Source organism: Coturnix japonica, chromosome 7, assembly GCF_001577835.2.
Source record: "Coturnix japonica isolate 7356 chromosome 7, Coturnix japonica 2.1, whole genome shotgun sequence".
Classification (NCBI taxonomy): domain Eukaryota; kingdom Metazoa; phylum Chordata; class Aves; order Galliformes; family Phasianidae; genus Coturnix; species Coturnix japonica.
The window spans coordinates 5,721,995-5,745,844 of record NC_029522.1 but is presented as its reverse complement, the minus strand read 5'-3'; the positions used below and the strand labels follow the sequence as shown (position 1 = coordinate 5,745,844).

General features: G+C 40.5%; 1 long non-coding RNA gene across 1 annotated transcript; it reads left to right on the top strand.

The window, feature by feature from the left end:
* The first annotated feature begins 2,279 nt into the window (after window positions 1-2,279).
* Window positions 2,280-14,534, top strand: LOC107316445. The gene is made up of 3 exons (XR_001556350.2): window positions 2,280-2,319; window positions 9,338-9,502; window positions 10,612-14,534. It is a non-coding gene; the product is annotated as an uncharacterized LOC107316445 (long non-coding RNA).
* Window positions 14,535-23,850: the final 9,316 nt, after the last annotated feature.

Below are 23,850 nucleotides of genomic sequence, written 5' to 3'. Positions count from 1 at the left end.
CCCTTGGGTGCAGTGCCATGATACAGCATTGCATATATGAAATGAGTGGTTATTCTCGTTTCTCTCATCATCTCTTGGCTGCATTTTGTTTTGAAGATTCTTGATGCTGCTTGCCTCAGTGTAGACTTAGACTTTAGACTCGTGAGCCATATATTCTACAATAACCTACTTTTCTTGCCTTGTGTTTGGTTAGCTGGTTGGTTTGTTAATCTTTTTTTCCCCCTGATTCACATTTCCATTTACAATAGTGTGCAATCCTTCCATGTGTGCATTCCGGTGTAGGAACAGAAAAAGCACTGGGAAAATAACAGTTGATCTTGAAAGCTTATAAGGCAAAATCTGATCTCGTTAAAAAATATGTAGGCAGGACTTCACTTGACTAAGTTTAGCTTTTTCTTGTGCGTTTCAAATAGTGCAGAGACAATGAGCAGTGAAATAAAGATGAAAATATCCTGGTTGAAATGATGCCTAGAAATCATATATACTCTGTGCCAAAGACATCACATGGTTGGAGTCCAGCAGAGCTCTTTACCAAGTCAATTCAAGTACATATGCTTTATGAATGAGAAAAGAATTTTTTCTCATTTATTGGATTTCCTCACAGCTACTTCAGGTTACACTGTAATAATTCTCTACAAGTAGCACTCACCTTCATAGATCATCACAGGAACCTAGTATAGCTGCTTTTGTATCTTCATGCAGCTCTGTACAAATAAATCAATAAGTATCTGTGGCAGAAGGAATACATATTATATGTTTATCAAGAGTGGTAGGTAAATCATAGCCATCTGTTGCATGGCAAACAAGTTGTAGCAGAATGTTGGTGGTAATCTTCAACACCTAATGCCACTTCACCAGCATCCCCTACTGGCCTTATGGGCCAACAGAATAAAATAGGAGGCAGTACTTTTGGAGCAGCCCTCGTGTCTGCCTGACTAATTTTCTGGTATAGTAATATTCAGATTAGAGTAATATTTTGTTTTCAAAATATGGAAAATAACAAGTTAAAATGGAATGACAGATTTCATGCAGCTATGCTTATGTTCGATCTTCTTTACAATATTTGAATAGAGTAAATTGCTATTAAGTGTTTTTTTTCTTTAACGTTTTAAAAATTAGGTCATAAAATACATTGTGAGGTGAATTGCAATGTACTGCAGCTGTTACATCCTTCATCTGCTTAAATTTGTCATGGTTAAAATAATGCTCCTGGATTTTGGAATATATATTTACTTGAACATAATGGAATACATATATTTCAAATGAATTATTATATTTGCTAAGTATTTCATGTATATTACTTATTATTCAGTATTTATATTAATGAACCAGTGAGTATTCTTCAACGCAAACTTCTGAAAACACGTGAGGAAAGCCAGACTTCACTATGTTGCCATCATCTTTGCCCTAATGGAAAACTTTCTCAACAGTTCCAGCTGATAAAACTGAAAGCTTTCATTGGATTTCAGTGGGAGAAGACAACCTGATGACTAAAAACATTTTATTAAGTAAAAAAATCAGAGAGAGAGTGGACTGTTAATCATTAGAGGCTTTCAAGTGTCAGGTGGAGCTATGGCCAACACACTGGCTTGAGTAGAATACAGATCCCACTGATTTTGGCAGGGGTTCATGGCTAAAAGTCAGCCCTAGCTGGAGTGGTATTTTTCAGGGGTCCGTGATGAATCTCAAGCTTGGAGGCAGAAATAAGTCATCATCTCCATTAGGATCTGTCAAAACAAACCTTCAGCAATTCAGATCCAAGTTTTGTGGGTGGCATTCAAATCCCAGATTATGTCACAAATGAAGAAAGGCTTTATGCAATTCTATTTGAATTTTCCTTCACCTTATATCACGGGCACAATAGTCATTTGTGAAATTGTGAAGCAGAAGAATGACAGGTGACTACACATAATGGCAACTTTCGTGACATCAGACATGAGGTACAAGGGGGAAATCAAAACATATGTCAAAGAGAGGGCTACTTCACAAGTACTGCAGGAGTCTGTCTTAAACTTTCATACAGCGAGTTTATTTGAAAAATGTGTAATAATGTTCTCACATCAAAGATGATTTAATGCCACCTGTATGGGAAATTGGTAATCACAGCCTGAACCTCTGATTAATCAACTGAGGCAAGTGTTGGGTCAGCTGTGGGAGCACAGGTGAGAGTAATTTAGCTGTGCTCCTGGAGGGGGTAGAGCTTGACTCCACCTCCTCTAGACCCCATTTAAGGGCTGACCACCACTTAGGCAGCATCTCTTGGAGACTGCTCTCTGGTGAAGATTGCCTCAGCATTTCCCAGTGAAGGTGTCTGTATTGGTGAGTTTTTCCTCATAAATAACCTTTTGAATATCTGTTACCATCTTTGTTACTATCTTTGTATCATTCCATCTTACCCCACCTTCAGGCTTGCTGATGTTCCCTGAGAGGTTCTTCCTTTAGCCAGTGTGGTATTTCATGTAGTTTAGAGGGGTTTTTTGATGTCTTGGTCCTTTGAGATAATAGGAATAAACCCATGGCTCCTTGGGTATTCATAACATATCTGTGTGCACTGATGACTTCATGTTTGATGAAATGGAAGATATTGATCAGGAGCTTGTTATTCATTCATGGAAAATCAATGATCCGGATTACCTCTGTGCTAGTTGCCACCCTAAAGAGCAGCAGTAGTTCAGTGTGTGCATGGCACTCCCATTAAAGACAGTGATGATTCAAGGAGAGTGAGAACCCTGGGCTGAACGGGTATGAATCTGGTGAAGATACCTCCATGTGGAGACAATGCTTCTTGTAATATGTTTTAAAAGGTGCTTTGTTACACTCAAAGTTCTGTTATGGGAGAAAAAAGAAAAAGACATGCCCGTAACATGTAAAACTAAGAGTTTATGGTGATGTTAATTGAAATCTTAGTCATATAATTGTTACTGCTATTAGTTCAGGTTTAACAATTACAGGATGGAGGAAAAAAAAGGGGGGGAGGGAGGGGGGGCTATGAAAAGAGCATCGTTACATTAAGGCTCAGTAATAACAATACAGTTCAATTTATTATACATGTGTTCCTTGCTGCCACCCCCTGCAGTAGGAGCAATATAAAGTTGGTATTGATGCTTCCTTTCTCCTCATCCTGGGGGTTACTTAGGATCTCTTTTGGGTATCTACTAACAGCTTTTACACTTTACTTTTTCTTCATTGGTCTGTAAGTCTGTGTGACCGCCAAAGCTTCTGTACATGGAGCAGTTAGATACATTTTCTCAGCCCTAAAAATGTTTCTGGTGTGCTGCAAGACTTCCTGTCCGACTCTGCCTGTTGTCCTGTCTGTATTCCATGTCCCTGTTCAAGGCTTTAGCCATTGCACCAGGCCTGTGTTTCTTCATGCTATGTCATTGCATTAGAAGCATCACTATTTCACTCTACACAGAACCACAGCTTGTTACTACTGTCTGTACAAAGCTATAGCTATGCTGTACATTTTATAAACATTTATGCTTTTATAGCAAAATAAAGACCAGGAAGGCCAGGATGAGTCCAGACCAAGTGCACCCCACAGGCTTCTCTCCAGGGGCTCCAGTGAACTTGGTAGCTGTGCAGGTGACTCCTTACTAGAAATGCTACCGAGATGCTACAATCCCACTACATTTTAGTCCCTCTTCAGTGATTAGTGCTATTTTTCCTTTTAGAGCTTGAAAACTGAATGAGTTCAGTGTAATAAGTTCTTTCAGATTTTGCTACACTCACTGAGATAACCGTAGAGCTCTGTGACAGAGGGACACTTCAGCCACTGAGCACCTTGGCCTTAGCAAATGACGCTTACTTTCCTCTTCCAACTTGTGAAAGGAAATCTTCCTTCTCTCCCTAGAGATCAGTAACTTGATTCAGACTTGGGTGCGTTGTTGAGGCAGATCACATTTTTTATTTATGCTTTCCTTATAATACAGGTTATATGCTGTTCTGACAACTGACATTGTCTAATCTATATAGATTTCATCAATGGTTGATTTTTTTGTAACAAATCATAGTCATCCTATTTGCTCATTTGCTACAAGAAGTGAAATGTTTCATCTGTAGGTAGTAGTAAGGGTATTGCTACTTTTATCTATAATTTTGGTGTCATTTTTTATCAACGCAGACTGCATTAAATATTTTGTAAATCTTAATTCTTCAAATCCAGAGTAGGTAGGTTACTCTGAAAGTAATGCCTCCTATTTATTTCCATGGAAACTAAAACAAAGAGTACAACACTATTTGATAGAGAAAATTCTCAACTACAAAACACTCCTATTCAGCATTGTCACCACCATTAGCTTTCCATTTTTATCAGCAATGAAGAAGAGCCTACTTGCTGCATTGCTAAAATCTGTACTGTGGATAAGATTCACTGTTTCATAGCTGTTATGATGGCATTGTTGCTAGGAAAATGGTACCGGAACCTCCATCTTTTATTGGCTTGAACAGATGTAAGTCAAAAGGCACCAAATCCAGACGATAATGTAGACGTGGTAGGAAGACCGGCAGTGTGTTCCACAGTCTTCACATTGGTATGGGGACTGGCATTATTGTGTTACAAGAAAAGGTTGTCATCTTCTCTAGCCTGACTCTGGAAGTTCAAGCCTTCAGCTCAGTCAGTGTTGCAGTGTAGCAGTCAGAGATGATGACTTCCTGGGTTCCAGCAAATCCAGAAGGACCATGCCTTTCCTATCCAAAAAAACAGTGCACATCACTTCTACCTGCTTGCTGAGGGCTGCATCTTGAACTTCATCTTCAATGAGGAACTCACATGTTGCCACTCCATGGACTGCTGTTTTTACTGTGGCTCTTAGTATTGATACCATGTCTCCTCACTAGTAGTTATGTGATTCAACTGTCACCTTCAGCCTCCTATTGGTTCACTTGGTCCTGACAAACATGCATATAGTGTTCTTTCTGTTCCTTTGTGAGCATTTGTGGGACCTAGCTGGTGCAAACTTCATGATTTTTCAGTCGGGATTCTCTTCATTTTGTGGTGTGATAGCTGAGCGTGGCTGTCTGAAACGTAGCTTGTCTTTCATGTTGCTGTCACCACTGTTTGAGTGCACCGCCAGCCTTCACTGTGCTTGCATCCGCTGCTTGGTCCCTGTAAGCATTCAGCAAGTGTTGATGAATGTCAATGGGTGCTATTTTTTCCATATGGAGGAATTCCATGACACAGTTTTGTTTCATGTGTAATTTCATGTTGGATGCTATTTTGTCAGACTACCCCTCTGCCACCATCTGTCACAGAGCAACAAATTACGATGGGGTATGGGTGGGAAGGTTCAGTCTCTACTGCCATACCACCAACATCCACCTCTGAAGTCATGGGGCAGTGGAATAAAATGGGAGCTATTTCTTATGGAGCAGCCATTGTCATTTAGGGTACTTTTCAGTTACAGTGGCAGGACTGTTCTGGATTCTGCTTCAGCATCAAAAGCTTCAAGTCATTCTTCTGGTCCCATGAGATTATCTTCCTTACTTGGCAGCCATCATTTACAGACCATGCTGTCAGTAAAAATACAGTTTGTAGCCTTAAAATGTACACCTAAATATTTCTGCTCGTAAACTCTCTTAGCCTGCTCTGTTCTTTTCATTAAGATTTTCCTCTAAATATATTTCTGTGTAGAAATAGAAGTTTTTTAATGCAGGTGCATTTCCCATTGATAACCCGCTTAGGAGAAGGAATGAAAGAATGCATCTTAGACAAGTAGTATGTTCTCTTTCTATTTTCTTCTTCTTTTTTTTTTTTTCTTTTTTCTTTTTTTTCTTTTTTTTTTTTTCTTTTTTCTTTTTTTTCTTTTGTATTTTTAGTTTGCACGTACCTCAATATTCTAGAACCAGAATTTTTTTCTGGTTTATAATTGTACTCTAATACTACAATTAGACTTTTGCCTAAACTTGCAAATATTGCTCTGCAACACAAAACCAAAGCAAAGATTGCTGACCTGGCAGCATAGATCTGAATTATTTGTAGGCCTTTGTAGCAGTGGTCTGCAAGCTCCTTGTCAGGAGAACATGCAGCTTGTAAGAAAATCCATTAACTCTATCTGCTGTTTTTCTACAGCAGTTTCCTCTTTGTTCCTCAAAACAATGTGAAGTGGTGAAGTGACTGAATAGCTATGAGAACGTGAGAGCCTCTCCAGCCTTTTATTTTCTAAGTACCCTTCCCATAGCATCATAGTTTTGATCGATTCCGCATTACTGCAAAGTCTTGACTACTTTGTGAAACGGAAAGAGCCCAGAACACAGCAGAGGAAAATACTGATGATAATGCAAGCTAATAAGAAATTAATTTACATTGGCATGAGCTGGCAACTTTAGGAAGCAAATAATACAGCAGATGGTGAGTTTATTCCCTGAACGAAACCTGAAATGCAAGGACTTCCACAAGGTCTTTGCTCAGCAACAAAAGCAGTAAATTTGCATTCTCAAGTCATCACTACCCTCATCACTATCTGATAAAAGCAGATAGGGGCAAAATATATTTCAAAATAATATGCATTGTACTAGACAGAGATTTAAGAGAAACAAGATGGGAAAGCTATCATATACTGACTGTTCTCAACTGACATGTCTCTAGACTCCATAGATCAAACTTTGACCTACGTAGAAAGCGTGGTGGCCAAATAAGAGTGATAGATCTGGCTGTATTTCTGATACTTATTAGAACAAATGTGGCTCCAGAACCAGTAGTGAAAAGAGAAAAAGAACAAACAGAAAGCAATTACAGCCAATAGAATCAGCTGTAATTTGGAATGAATGGCTATATAAGAATAAGTGATTAAAGCACTCCTTATATAGTTTCTTTTTGAATTTTCTTGTATGCATTAGTTAATTTATGTAGTCTTAGTATATTAAGCAATCTTTTGTGGTATTACATAGTTCAAGACAATATGCTACTATTTTGCTTCTGGATCCTATGAGCAAATTTAATATTATTTATTGGTGATGAGAAGAAAGAAATTCACATTAGTAGCATTTTGAAGTCAGGGAACTATGTACTCAGTAAATGATGCAACTATTATTAGTTAACCAATGACTGACTGTGGGATGCTGGTGGCTTACAAAATAATGGGCAGAAGTTAATTACATTAGCCTGTTATATTATTTGGATACTTCACTAAATGTATTTACTCTGGTCAGAGCAGACTTAGGAAAAATTGTCCAGGCTGGAAAAGGCACCCCATGTGCTCAGCAGAATACACAGAACACAATGCTGATGCACAATGACACTGAAAACAAAGCAATGGAAAAATAAGATAGATGTGAGAACACGTAGAATAGGAGAGATAATTTGTTGTGAAAACAAGGTATGGCCTGTAGGCTAATGAAGATTAATATAATTAGCAGCTTATGAAGTGTTCATAAAATTAGGACAGGGAGAGCCTTTTTAAAATTTATTTTTAACTGAATTAATTAAGAATAAATTATTTTTTTCCAGATGAGTGACAGTGAGCACAGAACTTGAGGTGCCCTCTAGATGTGGGACTTCTGAATTGCTTCGGGGTTCTTTTTAATGTCAGTGTGAACTTAACAGGTGAGGACATTCATAACATTCAGCCCCAGTTTGAAGCAAAACAGGAATCAAGGAGGCCACTAAGTTGGGATGAGAGAAAAAGGGAAAGAATTTTAGCACATTTTATGCAGAGAAACAAGTGGATTTGGGGAATTCTGGGATTGCTTCCACGTCTGATTGTTGTAGGAGAAACATCAGGTTTGTTTGTGTTCACAAAGTACTGGTTTTCTTTAAAGTCAAGGAAGGTTCTTCTGAGTATCCGGGAAAGTCAGGCAAAAGGAACCTCTTCTCTGCAAAGAAACACACTTCTCTAAGCTACTAAGTGCCCCAACCATAAAAGTTACCAACAGCTGAATTTAGGCTAGAGGCCAAATGTAACAAAAGAGAGGAGGAGAATATTGGACTTGCTGAGCTTTGAAGACACAAAGGACAACAAGGAAAGTAGCATCCAGACTGAAACTAAATCCCAAATGGTGTTTTCCTACTGCATTGTCACTTTTCTTCCCCAAAAATGCCTATTTCTTTGTGTAGAGAATAGCATTATTTGCCATATGTCCTGATGACTGACCATGCCACACATGCTATGTTTAGAGCACTTCACCCTCCAGCCCATGTGTTATTTTTATGTAAACTTCAATTACTGTGCCTTTTAATTCTTACCACAACAAAACAGGTTTTTAGTAGGTTCAAGTTTAGGTGTATCTGTGTTCATAGCTCATTCTCTGACTGATGCATAACATGCATCTGATTCCAGAATTTCCAAAAAGGACAGCTCTTCCCTGATGCATTTGTTTAAGAATTCCTTAAACTTAATTTTAATATATACTATGAGATTTTTTTTTTACAGATTTTTCAAGTTTCTGTGGAGAGCCAACCATGGCACTTAGTGTGTCTCTTAGCAACCTGCCAAAACAAAGCTCTGCTCCAATTACTTGTAACCTGCCAACAGTTTGGGGCAAATTCCTCCAACAAGAGTAAGCAGGGCCATACGTACACAGCACGTAGTGTCCCACTGTCCAATGACAACATTTGTCACAACTTTCTAGTACATTTTGCTCTTGGGAGTAGACTTATAGAATAACCCTTTCTTCCATATTGCTGCAAGATTAATTTATTTCTTTCCTTTGGTTCCTGCATCAGAGGCAACAGAAAACCAAATGCTGCACAGCATTCAAACCTGTGGCACAGCCAACAGCAGCAACAGGAGTTGGAGTCAAGCAGTGCTTCTTTGAGCACAGTTCCTCCATAGCCCTGCCATAGCAACCTATGGAGCGCCCTTGAAAGACTTAGAAATAAGGACCTTTCCCGATGAACGCACACCTGAAGCATATTTATTTAATCATTTTACACTGCTGTATGCAAGCTAGTCAAGAAAAGTGTAGATGTGGCACTGAAGGACATGGTTAGTGGTATGGTGGTGATGGTGGGTGGTTGGACTAGATGATCTTAATGGTCTTTTCTGACCTTAACAATTCTATGTTTCTAGATGTAAGCATCTGAGTCATTTCCTTCTAAAATGAACAAAACAATTGTTAGAGTTATTAACATGGAGCACAGAAAATTGTTGTTACTTTATAAAAAACCCTCAAAAAGCAGTGATAAGTTCCCTAATAGGCTGCCAAATAGTTGTAATGGAAAGCATCCCAAGCTGTCAGTGGAATGAACGTGCCTCTAGATAATCCTTACAGCCAAGTTCCCATCTTTGCTATCGAGAGCCAAGGAGACGTTGCCTATATTTTCCATGTACCTTAAAAAAAAACAACCACTGCACTATGTTTGGAGTCTTACAAATGAGTACTTATTTGTCTTCGGCAGTTGTCCCTGTTTTGTGTTCCACTGCAAATAAGGAACTTAATCTGAAGATAATTCAATCCAGCACTGCGTCTCGGAGCTCTAGCGACAGGCGTGAAATTGTTTTATCTTTTTTGTTCTTGGTGCGCGGCGCTGATTGGGTGAGCATGCAGACCATCTGCTGCCGAGGTAACTCTGGGGATCCTTGTCAAATTGATTGTGCTCAGAAACAACTGAGACAGAGGAAAAATAGAGTTTCTAATTACATTTTACCGGGGATCTTGTTTGACTCTAGGAAGTGGTAATTCAAAAATAAATGGCTTTGGTGGGCATCTTAGAATCTTTAATTAACAAATTACTACATTAACGCACACATTGTTTTCCAGGTGAGTGAGATCATTTGCCCCTGGGGCTTTTCTTCCATATGCCTTCTTTTCCTCCAGCTAAATGTGTAGCAAATTGAAGTATTCATTTTGATTATATAAAGCACGTGGGTATACAATTACATAAAAAGAAAGATGACATTTGTTTCCCCTTTTCCCCAGGGCCCCTACTGCCTTGCCCCTCCCTGAAAAACACAGCATACGTTTATTATGCCATATATTTCCTGTTATTGAATTTTTCCTTTCTTTTTTCCTCTATCTTTTTGTAAGGCTGTTTTTGAAACGAGCCTTTACTGGAAACAATGGGGTAATGGTTATTTACAAGTTGCCACTAAAAATAATGAGATTTTCTCCCAGAGGTTTTGTATGATATGTGACTCTGCTGTGTGACCAATTTGGAGATTTTAGGAATGGATTTATTTCACGTTGTGAAATGTAAACAATATATTTTCTCAACTTAATGAACACGTATCAAATATTTATGGAAATACAGTTAGCTTGAAGTTTAGTTTTATTAAATGCTTCTCCATTATTTATGCCTTATTAAATAACCAATCTGCATTTGACTACCTTTTTATATATTATTTTACACGGAAGCTTTCCATACAAACAGGGAAGCAATTCCTCAACCTACACTCCGCTGGATGTGCTCCCATTCCGCTGCAGTCCCAGTAGTTACTGGAGCAGTAAGTGAAATAATGGGAAAGTTAGCTTGAATATGTAAAATGGCATCATTGTCCGTGAAATCACCAGTGATTTTTGAAGCATAATTTAATGGTGAAACAGGCGGTGCAATTCATTTGGGGGGAAAAAAAGGAAGATTGGAAGATGAATGTAAAATAGGGCCAGAAGTGTGTAAAATAGTTTTGAAGCAGAGCTTCTAAGTATTGGTTGCTTTTCTTTTGTCTTTCACAGAACCATACAGTGGCTTGAGTTGGAAGGGACCCTTAAAGGCCATCTAGTCCTAGGCCTTGGTTGTCCCCGGAGATGGACAGACCATCCACCACATTTCTGGATGACTTGTTCCAGATGTGTAGAACATTTAACAGGATTTGAATCTAACTCCTACTGCTGTGATGTTCTTCTTACTTCATACCTTCAGTCTTAGGAATTATTCTTTCCTAAAAGAAAAGGGCTTGAGATTTTATTCACATCTGACCTCATCCCAACATGTCTTTTGGATGTTTGTTCTCATACTTCCTCTTGGATATCTTGCAGAAACTCAGCTTGGGGAAATTCAATTCTGGTTCTTCATCTCCTCTGTGGTTCTCCTTGCTCTAAGAGGAGAATGTGCATTTATGTGCATAGGTATATACAGGTTCTTTTCTGTTTTTGTATTTCTGTATAAAATCCACTTCCAATTTCAACATCCAGGACACATGTTACACATTTTGCATGGAATTCCTTTGTATGATAACACCTCCCTCTCTGATATTTTGCTCTCTGGTGATTATGATGAGTGCTATCTTCCATGTTATTAAATGACAACATGAGCATATGCTGACTTGCCACTGTAGCAAACAGTGACTTGTAGCTCTCTTGAAAATTCACATGCTTTTTATTGCTCCTTGAGAAAATAGCACACATCACTGCTGCGGTTCTGGTCGTTTTCCTGATTGCCGGAGGATTTCCCCTCTATTACCTCTGCATTTTCTGTGTTGCCAGGTGTGAAATGAACAGAATCATAAAGTCAGGCTGGTTTGGAGGAAAAAAAACAGCAGCACAGCCTGCACTGATGGGATAAGAGCATACAGAGAGTGGAAAAATGCTGGGAGCTATTGGCAATTCAACACAGGTGATAGATGGTACAGTGCAAAAGATATACTTACAAATTATTGCAATTAGAAGAGCACGTAATATATATTACTGACTCAGGAAAATATTTCATCTTGTCCTTAAATATATGCTGAAACCCTCCTGAGGGCAATAGGGCTGCTACACTTACTTAAAAGCAAACTATATTGATTTTAAACATCAATACTTCCCTAAAAATGAACGGGACTGATCTGTTTGCTAGTTGCATTGGGGGTTTCAGCAGATAGATGACAGTATCCTCGATTCAATTCCCAGTAAAACCTGTAAGATATTTTGAAATGTTGCCCTTGAGTTGAATAGCAGCTGTGTCCTTAGATGTAGCGGTGAGAATGGGTTTTAAAACCAGTTTCCAGACTTAATGAATTCCAGATTTAATGAATTGTGAGTGCTATTAATGCGAATGGCCAGGCAGGTTGTGTGGGGATTGTGATCCAAAGAGTTTGAAATGATGAGAGACCAATGAGCTGGGGAACTGTGCAGCTTCAGCCCTAGTGCTGCGTTAGGGACCGCTGTACACCTGGGCTGAAAATTCCCTCAGGGCCTGATCAAAATTGTTCCAGGCACAGGTTGGCTGCATTTGAGGCCAAAAGGATAAAAACGGCCAACGGCCCAGGAGGGGGAGGGCAGTGGGAGGTGTTCTTGTGCCTTAATAACCATGTGCAGCAACACCTGTGTGCCAACCCCACCTGCTTGCATGGGCTCCTACAGTTCTGCTTGGGGGCAGTTCATTCTACACAGTCTTTCTTGAACTTCTGGAGGCACAGGACTTGTGAACAGCAAGGTGAGTATTATGTTTGGGTTGGCTTCTTCTGTTCTTATTACCTTTTCTATGAATAATATTTATTTTGGACAAGATGCAAATGTTTGACATTAATTATAAGCATCTAGAGTAAAATAACAGGATTTGTTAAGGTGTTTGTTAGTGGTGGTTTTCTTCTGTGAGCTATGAAGTGTTAACAGGGAACCAACGTTTAATTATATCCATTCTGTTATATTACATCTGAGGAAAAGATTATATCCATTTTGATCTATCTTATCTGAGGAAAAGAATAAATACCAGAAGCTTATCAATAAGTGAGTTGGTCAAGGAGGATGAGAAACAATTATCAGTAAACATTTGTTGTGTTTTGGAGGGTGTCTGAACTTTTTTCGTCTTCTCATGAGGAAAGAGATGATTTTCTGTTTGTGAGGTCTGGAATAGGCTGTTATACAACGCGTTGTCCTACTGGAAGGATGAGTGGAGGACGAAGGGCTCTGCAGGCTAATGGTAGGCACGTGGAGGAACAGTTTGAGCCTTTTGTTGTACTTAATGCGTTTCTGCATTTGAATTCATTTTAACTTAACGTCTTTGATCCTTCGGCTGTCGGTATGATACTGTGTTGTAGGTTTTGCTGGTGCCTTATTGTCCTTCAGATGGACGCAGAGCTGCTATTCACCTTTTCGCCCTTTAGGTTTTTGTTTTCCTGATGATGTTAGTTGCGAATTGGCCTTAATGGGCTCTTGTGAAGCTGTGGTCTGGTTTAACGTGGGTTTCAGTCAGCCGACATTGCTCCAGTGACTTCGTTAGAGCACAGGCCGCCATTTGGCAAGCACGTAGACGAGCCGCCATCTCCATCGCCCCCCGGGCAAGGCGCCTTGATGCCCGCAGATGCAGGGCTGCTCAGTAACAGAAGGCTCACCTTCGTATCTGCTGAGCACCGTGATGAATATGCTTTTAAATGTCTTTTGGAGCGTGTTTGGAGTCTAAATACTGCCTACCAACTATGGAGAGAAATGTTGTTAGTTTGGTCTTAGTTGTTTTGGTTTTTTTTTCTTTTTTTTTTTTCCCCTTGCAAAATGCTCCTCTGTTGTTGGAAACAGGTGGAAGCTGCTCCACAGCAAAATGAGGCGAAGCACAACGCCTGTACTGATCAGGTGTAGAAAGGAATGTGCTGAGTGCCGTAGGGCTGCTACCCTGCCAAGGCAAAGTCTGCTTTTGCACGTACATGCAGCTCTGATGGGTGCCCCCTCCACAACTACCTATTTACATAGAACAATCAGAATAATTACTTTATTTTGGGGCGGAAGGCAAAAGCAGAGGGTTCGGTGAGGCTGGTTAGCTTTTGTCACCGAATGAAAGCCCCGTGCTGAGTCATCTGCTGGCCATGTAGAAGTGATAAGCACCCTTTAAAAAAAAAAATAAAGAAAAACTAAACCCGATAAAAGCAAAACTGTTTTTGCAGTCTTATAACCCGTTCTCACATCATTTTATCTAAACAGAAAGCCAGGCAGCGTGTTTGTTATGCTTTTCGCAGGGCTGTGTTTAGCCAATGGATCAATCACAGCTCTTTGCTGCACCTCGAGCTGGCGCTGCATGGTGCTCTCCCCGTGCCCCGGCTGCAGCTTAGCAGCGTTCAGCTGTTGCAGAGCGATGGGCGGGGGGGACGTGCCTCGTTTAAGCCGTGCTGTCAGAATGCAGCAGCGGTGTGGGGCTTGTAATATCATTGTAGTGCTGTGGGAGCGTTATTTGCTTTTCAGGTGCTCCGCTGCTTCAAGAAAGTGTTTCATTTCCTCAGTCAATTACCATAAGTAGAGAAGAATGTGCTTTCTTGATTGTGTTCTTCTCGTGTAGTGTGTTGCTCAGAGGTGGAAACGTACGTGTGCTCTGATAGATACAGTTGTTCCATCTGTTCGTATTTTATGTATATTCTAATCAGTTTAAAAAAATGCACTTTTTTGGGGTTAATGAGCTTAAATATGAAATCTGCTTCTGTTATGCTATTGTAGTATGTGAGTTTTGTATCTAAGCTGAGACTGACTTGGGTGAAAACTAGTCACCAAAAAAAGTCCTTTTTAAACAACACTTGGGTAGAGCTGCTCTGCAGTAAAGCACTGCTGTTTGTAACTGGAGGGTATCAATGCACTGTACTATCTTGCTGATCGAAGGGATATTTAATGCCCATCAGTAGGAATACCTGGATAATACACTCCACTTCGAAGAGCAAGATGTAGCATGTTATTTTAGGTGGTGTTTCTTTTTTTCCTTTGCCCTTCAGCGCATATTAAGATATTTTTTCCTCAGCTTATTCTGGTACCTGACTGAAATGCCACCAGTATTAATAGGGTAGTGAAGTAAATGTCACCAGCCAAAGGGGCCATGCCACACGGCAGCAGCATTTGCCACATGTAGAATCAGTACTTTGTTACATCACAACATGGAACATATGGGTGCTGCTTAGATGCGCCCCTTTTGGTGGTATCTGACATATATCAGTGCTCGGGTCAGGCTGTTGCAGCAGTGGCTCCCTTTGCTCTCTGTACCTGTCCTATACTGCTGTGGAGTTGTATGTCCCTGTGATGTACTGTCAACTGGAGCAGGTAAAACTGGCCCCTGAATATTATTTATTGGCCTGTGAATGCAGATTACATACACACTTTATTACCTGCTAATTTACCACCTGCTGGCTGAGGGATGGGGGGAGTCTACTATTTGTTTTATAGGAATTCATTATGCCATTAACCTTTCACTCCAATGGGCCATGAGGAAGAATTCCCTCAGTTAAATCACTGCTCTAATAATGCTCTACAAATGAAAACAATGATTTATTGAACCTCACGGTGTCTCATAAACGTAAATTATATGCTAACGCTCTGTGTATCGCAAGGATTATATGTACAGCTAGTTGCTCTTTTCAAGGACTGCTCGAGTCCCCTCAGGAATAGAGAATCAAAGAGCCATTAAGGCTGGAAAAGACCACTGAGATAGTCTTGCCAACCCAGGGGAATGACTGGCTGCAGGGCTCTGGCTCTGGGCTCCCTGGAAGGAGGTGGTACCTTTGCTGACTGTCACTGTCGCATGTAAGTTTGTCTGTTAGTGTTCCAGCTCAACCTGCTCATGGGGTGTCTTAAGGATTGCCAGTTTTGCAACAGAGATGGCTGTACTTGATGTGGGTTTGTTGAGATGCTCAGGCACTGAGGTTTCCAGCTGGTCCAGATCATGCCTGATAGAAAAGGGAATGCTTTTCAGGAAGAGCTCAACTGGGGTCCTCACAAACTGAGGAGCTGTATGAGTGTTCACAGAGGGTTTGGCTGCGAATTGCTTTTCTCTCCTTTTCCCTCTCATCTTTCTATCTACTTCACTTCCCTCTTTGTTTTTGAAGACTTGTGATCTGATTTGGACAACGTTCACTTGTTTTGTTTCCTTTTGTTGTTGTTTTTTCCTGTTAAAGGATAGTGTTCTGCAAATTTCCAGTATTTTAATACATTTTGTGTGAGATTGCATTTGCAACCAGTGCAGCATTTGTGCTATATCACGTCCATATTTCTGCACCTTGCTGATAGCCCGCAAAGTCTCTCCCATCTATTGAAGGCACTGCCAATTAAAACAAACAATTCTTTGCAGTCCATGTGACATGCACCTTGATACCCATGGTGTTCAGAGAGCCTGCTGCTTTTTAAGCTGGTGATTAAGAACTGTTTGAAATAGTTTTGCACGTGGTTTGTGAGTCCTCAGAGCTATTCCATCACTGCTGCTCTGAAGCATTTCTCATTGGCTTTACAGCTGTTTAACCAATTCATTTGCAGGAACTCTTGGTCTTGAAAATTAAGTAATCTTTTTCCTCTTGCAAACATTTATTTCCTACAAATAACACATCAGTGGCTCTAACACCGTTTTTAGTAGGTGGCGATCAGCCTAGGGCATAACAGAGATGCAGCAAACAATGAAGTGATTGAGCATGTGGTCTCTCTCTTTCTCCCATCACCTCATTTTTCATTTCATTCTTTGTCCAGGTGTTTTTCCCCATTCTATTAAGTTGCTTTCTAGCAAAGCCATTTGATGCATCTTTCTTCTGCTTCTTATTTAAGAACTGGTTCAGAACCTGAAATGAAATGGACGCAGACACTGTTTTCCCTTTGATGGTATTTCCAACCATCTTCAGGAAATGTATTGATTTGCTGCTTCTGTGATCAGTGAGCTTAAAGCTAAGGCACGAACATCTTCCTTCTAACAGCAGGTTGAAAGAAGATGAATCAAACTTAGGTAACTGCAACACATGTAGATTGGGACAAAATAAAAGCTGATCTTGTACGGTGAAGGAATTATGCCAGAGTTTTCTCCCCTGTGAAATCAACCATTCTGTAGGTCCTTGTACTTAAGGCGCTGAAAGAAAAGGTTTACATGATCAAATGACCAGAATGGTAGCATCAATTTACTTAACTGTAACTGACCTCAGATGGCAGAAATTAACAGGGCAGCCATGACCCTGTTTAATAGATGCAGTTTATCTGCAAGGATACAGAAAACAAGGATGGTTATTCTTGGCCTTTGTCAGAAATTTCATGCCTCATTTTTAGCATATTCAATTAGTACAGCCAGTTGATATCCTTGTGATTGTTCCTATTTTAAAAACAGAGCAGTGGGTTCTGTGGGTCTGGGATGTGAATTAGTCACTAACTTACTTTAGTGTTGCAATGCTCCTTTCATCTCACTCCTTTTTTTAGGGTTAGTTTGGTTTAATAATGAGGAGGAAGATAAAATTTACGCAGATACTGTTTCAAGGAGCAGCAATCACAATAGACGGTGACCTGCAAGAAAGCCATGGGCTGGAAGGTAGGTGTTGTCTCAAATGTTTTCAGTTTCCACAAATGCTGCATAAGTGAGTTTTTGTTTTCTTGAATGAGTATTTGGCCAAGTCAGCTCAGTTTCCAATTGGAATAGTTGACCTCACCTCATGAAGGTGAGATGCAGTCCAGTTGCTCTTGTAGAAACAGACATAGGTAGGAAAAGTTAATGAGCTCTGTAGGTATGTCACATCCTAATTTCTGCAGCTTGTTCCGAATCCTGGCTAGCGGTGAAGGTGCTGGTTTGCAGGTTGGGTTGGATGTTTGCTTAATATTTTGGTGAATGAGTCTGGTTTAAAGTAATTATCTGTTTCATTCTTGCTAATGAGTCTAAATACTGTCTTCAGAAATTAAGTCCAAAAGCTGTTCAGGATGCGTCCCTTGAGCAACTGGGGAGCTGTGCTCTGAGGCTTCCTCCAAGTGTGCTCCCAGCATGTTTGAGGGAGGGTAATCCAGTTTAAGCACCCACTTCAGGGAAAGCAAATGATCTGGACACTCTTTAGAGCCAGTCTAATCAGCTTCTGCTTGTCTTAAGCTTAATATTGTTCATTTATGAAAATGGCACTCAACCATCATGATCCAGATATTAATTAACAACTGTTTTTTCACATTTTTATTGGAAATATAATGATGGTCAGTGCCACAACCATGGTGGTTTGTATCAGGTAGTGAGTGATCAATATATGACTGAGCCAAGGTTGTAATTTGGTCATGGAAGAAGACCCTTGGTGTTATTTTGGTTGTCTGGTTTTCAGAGAAAAATTGCACTCAGACTGTTTGCTCTCGTTCCTCCTGTGCTTCCTTGCAGTTTCTGTGTTTACTGCACTATTACAGCAAAACCTGACAATTTTGTGGTCTCACAGCTATGAAGTTCCTATGGTTTTCTCTAAAATCTCTCCTTGGGCTTTTTTTTGGAGGTGCGAACGTTTCTCACTCTGCCTGGCAGTTGTTTGCTGCTCCCTGAGCATGCATATAGCCACAGCATGAGTTGTCTTGCAAGTGATGGACCAAGTACTAAGTATGTGCAGTGGAAGCTGAGGGCCTTGTGGAGGGGCTGTTAGCAACAAGGGGGAACTGGATGCTTGGCTGTTCCTCACAGTGCAATGTAGGAGAGGTGGGGTAAAGTGAGAGGTGCGAGGTGGAGTAGCTGAGTGGGTTAACAGTGTACAGACTGGGTAGATGATGGATGCCTTGTGTAGGAAATCAGGGTTCATTAGCTTTGCTCCTTGCAGAAAAACATGGTATTAATTGCCTTTGGTCTCCTGGGGAACCAGTAGCTGTGTTTCTTATTGTGTGATCGCTGAGGCATGCTCTGAACAGGAGGATGTCTTTGATGCTGGCAGATCAAAACCTATAACTGAAATCTTCTGAGATGAGGAAACCTAAATCGCCAGAGCCAGCTTTTAACGAAACAGAGACCTCTCTCTGGAATAAAGGAGTAAGTGTTGCCAGGGACTGGAAATATGAAGCCTGTCTTCTGTAACAGCTGATGCTCTCTGGGGCACAGCCAGAGCCTGCAAGGCACAGGAGAAATTACTTGAGGATTTCTGTTGAGGGTGGGGATAAGAGCTGTATGTACAAATGGAAGGGCAGCCTGACATGATGCATGGTTCACATGAATTCTGCTTCTTGCAAGTGTGAAATACACGAAGCGGGAACATTAGAAAATACCCTATAGTGCTAGTTAATGTGATCCAGGATTTTCTCTCCTTGTAAATGCTAATACGTTTTGAATCTCTGTATTTAATTTGAGGCTTTCTGTCCATTTGAGTGTTCAGACACCGAGGATTGACTTCAGTGTGGATAAAGTCTATGCTGAGGGATTGCTACATCTCTTATAACAGTGAATATCTGAGAGGTGGAGAGGAAGAACTTGTTTTGCGTTGTGTTTATGTGAGATGTAGTTCCCAGCTGTGATTTCCTTCTCACCCCTCTCAGCTTTCTTCTGCTTACACTTTACTGTTCTTACTTACTTCTTTCACCACAGTCACTTGAGATAAGAAAATAAACAGTCCTATTTGTGTAAGTAGCCAGTTTGCAGATGTGCCTGTGGAGCACGTGGTGTAAATCATTAGATAGCGCTGATGTAGAAATACCGTTATGTGCTAAGCCTCGTCTCCTTGAAGGATGATGCAACGTGTATTTCTCTGCAACAGCTCTGATTCCATGCTGCAGGCCCTGTGGTTTGCAAAACCCTGAGCAAACTCCACAGCAGTAACAGTTGGTTTCTTGAGCTGCTTCCAAAGGGGTACTTTGAACCGAAGCAGGAAAACACAGGTGGAATTTGGTTTGAACCATCGAACCCTTTGACACAATTCGTGTTACCAGAAAGTGTTTTTGTAGGAACAGATGGCCTTGGGTGTAAACCATAAGCTGTGTGTCATGTATATGCGTAACTGAGTAAGCTGTGATGTGACTGGGGAGTTCTTAGGAGCTGTCTGATAAAAACCTATTGCTGGAAAGCTTATCTACATTCTTCCAATATCCTTAATTGATTTTTTTTTTAACATAATTGATAACAGTGCTTAAATTTTAGTGAGTCTGCAATAGTTGTGAAACAGGAGAGCTGCCAGTTAGATGGTGGAGTAATGGCTCAGAAGCAGACAAAAATCTGTAAGATTAGTTACTAGAAATCTGATTCTACTGAAAACACAGAAATGCATTTGAACAGACAAGTGTGTTAACAAACTTAAAATAAGCTTTTTATTACTTATTTTTTTTCCTGTGGAATTCAAAGTTTTGGCTCTCTTAAGTAAAGCTGGAAGTGGAAATCTCAGCAGCACTGCATTAATTTTTCAAGCCTTAATGTGCCAGACAGGGAATAAGTTATTACATCTGTTGCCCTCTGGGAGGAAGAATGAAAAGCACAAAAATGATTCTCCACCGTTAGGATGGAGCCACTGAATAATAGCTGATATAAGTAGCGGCGTGGTGGAAGAAAAGCTTACAGCAGCTTTTGTGTCATCATTAGGGGTGAACATTTCTCTGTATAACTAGTGTAGCAAGATTAGGAAACATGGCAGGGCTTATTTGTTCTTCTCGAGGGGCCCTTTACAATTATGAGAGAATTTCGAATGAGTACCTCGTGCGCAGCTGCGGCTGATTGATGTGAGACTCCTTTATTTTTTTCCTTGAGTTAAATATACAGCCTGTACAAACTGCTTCCAGGATACATGGGAGAAAATGCAAGCCAGTGAGTCCTCTCTTAAACTGTGGTACCGTCAGGCAGGTTGATGTGTTGTCCTCCATCCCTGCAGGGAGGGACCTGGCACAAGGAAGGGGTGGGCTCCTGCCCTATGGGAATAAATTCTTGGGGTCCTTGTCCTACTAGGTTTCTTACTAATTATTGTCTGGATAGTAAGTAGAGCTGTAAAGCTTTGTAGGGGATAGCCTGGCAGATAAACAGTGAGGTACCCCCAGTCTTGAGTAGACAAGTATGGGAATTACTGAGGTATTCATGAACCTTCCAGGGGACTGAAGAGAATAACAAATTCTTGCTGTGACAAATAAGAGCATCCCAGTCATTAGGAGTCTTTGAGCAGTGTGAAAGGCTTTGCTAATATGGATTACAGCTGAGGAAGAACAAGGGATTATCTTCCTAGTGGCCCAGCTACTGTGCTTTTATATGCTTTTGTCAGGGTTTAAACGAAAAAATCCACCTGCGTCCATGACAGGGGGCCGTGGGCCCCACAGGGGCCCTAGGCCGAAAGGAAAAGTTAATTAGGAAAACAGCGGCAACGATCTAAGGAGGCACACTTATTTACTAAATACTATATCGAAATACAGGATAACACAATATAATACAATATCATTGAAAATTGAGCTAATGAATCAAGCAAAATAGGAGAGAGAATGAGTCCCGAAACTGAGAGGCCTACTGTGAATCTAGGCGAAACGGTGAAGGCTCACACACACTCCCCTGAGCGCCAGAACTTGAAAGATGTCAGTCTAGCCTGCAACAGAGATAATATAGTGTCCAGGTCCTGTGACCCATCTCTCTGCTCGTGTTCTTCCCTAGGAGAACGGACGCAGGTGGATTTTTTGTTTAAACCATGACAGCTTTTAAAGTCATTGCTGCATCTTTTAGACAAGTGTGTTGAAAAAATACTCAGATTGTGAAAGAGGAAAACCATTGCAGAGCTTGTATTGGTTGTTTATTTCTGTGGTTCCGAAGGGTTTGACCTCTTGCTGACTCCTCATTGGAACGTCAAGTGTTATCATGACATGTGGAGGAAGGAAGCCAACTGAGACCAACTATTTTAAGGCCTTTTAGGTTTTTTCTTTCCTTTCTTGAAAAGGAAATTAGAATACTAAGTATAGATTTTCAGCTTGATTTTTGTTTAATGAATAGTAGCTTTGTAAGTAGCTTTGGTGAAGGCTGCCATTGACTGGGTATCTAAGGAAAGCTCCCTTGACCCTATGGAGCTACCCGTATTGTCTGAGAGTTTTGATGTACAATTCTGCTAATTAGTATTGAAGTGATATTATTTTCATGGAATGGCTATGCCTTGTCAAGGGTTTGTCTGAGATCTGTGATATTGAATGCTGTGATAATTTACTGGACCACAGGACATAATGCATCAACAAAGCATGTTTTAAGTCTGATGTGATCTAATAGAGAAAGGAAGTGAAAACTAAAGCAGCTAATGGAAACATTCTGTTGCTAATTCATTGCAAATGCTATCAAACTGCACTGGCTTATTGAGGCAACCTAGCAACAGCCTTTGGCTGTTCCTTCCATTCATTCTTTAATTTTCTTAGTACTTGTCCTGGGCAATGCCAGAGCAGTTGTTAGTATGTAGATTTAGCTGAAACCAGCCTTCCTAAGCTTGAATCATGACTTTACAATTAAAGGTTGTTGGACATCTTTGGTGTAGTCTGTGTAGAGTGGATACCTCAGACATTACCCTGCTGAATTTGACAGCTCATTGCTAAATCCTTACAGGTCATATTGAATAAATCAACATTGTCTTTTGAAAACCAATGTAGCTATGCTACTGTCAGCAAGTTGGAAATGAGGAGCCTTCCTAATCATAAGCACTTTAAATAGACAGTGTGGAGCAGTGGTGCACTGAATGTGAAATCAGTTGTTTGTAAATGCAGAGTAAATATGTCTGTGTTTTTTTGTGTGTGTGAAGCCAAAAAGCGTTCTCGGTGTTCTCACCTCTATGCAAACTTGCAATTAGCTCTATGTATTGAACTAAATAGAAGACTGCCCCAAAACATTTTTTCATTCTTCAAGTCCATCTTACTTGAGAGGTCAGCTGTGTAGCTAAAGGCGTGTAGAGGTCACCACTCAACAACTTGGGTAAGGAAGATTCTGCAAGTGTTATAGAGAGTCAAGCAATTATAAGGGGTAGGTCTTCACGTGTGAAGGGCAATCTGTCTCAGAGGTAGATTAACACTGACATATCCCCTTTAGAGTAGAAGCTCAGAAATGACAGCCATTTGGATTTCTGTCTGGAAACGCTGTCAACACCCAACATATCATGGGGAAAAAAACCCTGGTCTCTTGGCTGCCTGCGGCTGCAGCCATCTGTTTGGATGGCACGTTCCTGCTTCTGGCATGGTTGGAGTGGTTTACTAGGACTTTGTTCGTGCCAGGCAGCAATAGCTGGAAAAGAGCAGGCTGCGTATCTCAACACGGACTGTGTTTTGTTATCAAGAGCCCTCGTTCTGCATGACTGGGTTTGCCATTGCAAGTATCCTTGCTTTGCCAACATTTGTTTGGTAATTACTTCTCAAAGTAAAGTGAGAGATGAGGGAAACCATCTTTGTGTGATCCAGCCTAGGTGCATTGAGTACCTTAAGCTATTTAGTGTGGGACAGTCCCAGATGCCTTTAGGGTGGTCATCTACCAAACGTTCAGACCAACTGAAAAGAACCACTGTATTTTCATTACCCAGTGAATCAGCTGGGATGTGTGGCATAGAATTGGTCATTCAGCTCCACGATGGAACGCAGACAAAAGAGCTAGTTGCGTTGCTATTGGGTACGGATACAGGACTTTAAGGAGCAAAACAAAATAAGCATTTATTAACCATGTATTAAAAGGGGCAAGATCTGCAGAGCTAGAAGATACTGCAACTGTAAGATATTTTATATGCTGTGGATTTCACCTATTTTTGTATTACATTTAACAATAGGATGATTTTACTCAGGAAAAAAAACACTCATAATTATTAATTCATTAGTTGCTTAATATACTGATGTTTATCTCAATTAACTTCTTGAGTTTCGTATAAGAGCTTTTCAGATAACAGAAAACAACTGAAGTAACAGTGTACAAGTGTCACTAGGGGTATGATGTTAGAGAGCATCAAATCCCTGGATGTTCATGATAGCATATGCTTCCTGTGGGTTGAGTGAAGGTGTTACACTGTAGGTTACACATCTGAGCACATGCAGTGTCTCTGCCTTTGAAGGTGACAAGTATTCAGATATGCTTTCTCTGTTATGAATTCTGTGCTCTGTCCATTTGCTTGCGACATCATAGAATATAGCATCCACAGGTGCCACTAAATGAGATTATAGCCAGGCTGTGTGGTTAGATTGAAAAGAGTTGATCTTCACAATTGTGTGTTTGCTATACTCAAGTGTGGACATAACCAGAGCCAACGCACTGCCTGTGCTACGGTTCCAGAGAGGGGGTGTGCATTGTCAGACTTTGTGGGAAGGGGCTTTGAAATGCCCTCTCCAGCTGACAGTAGGAAGGAACATTTGATTGTAGTTCTGGTT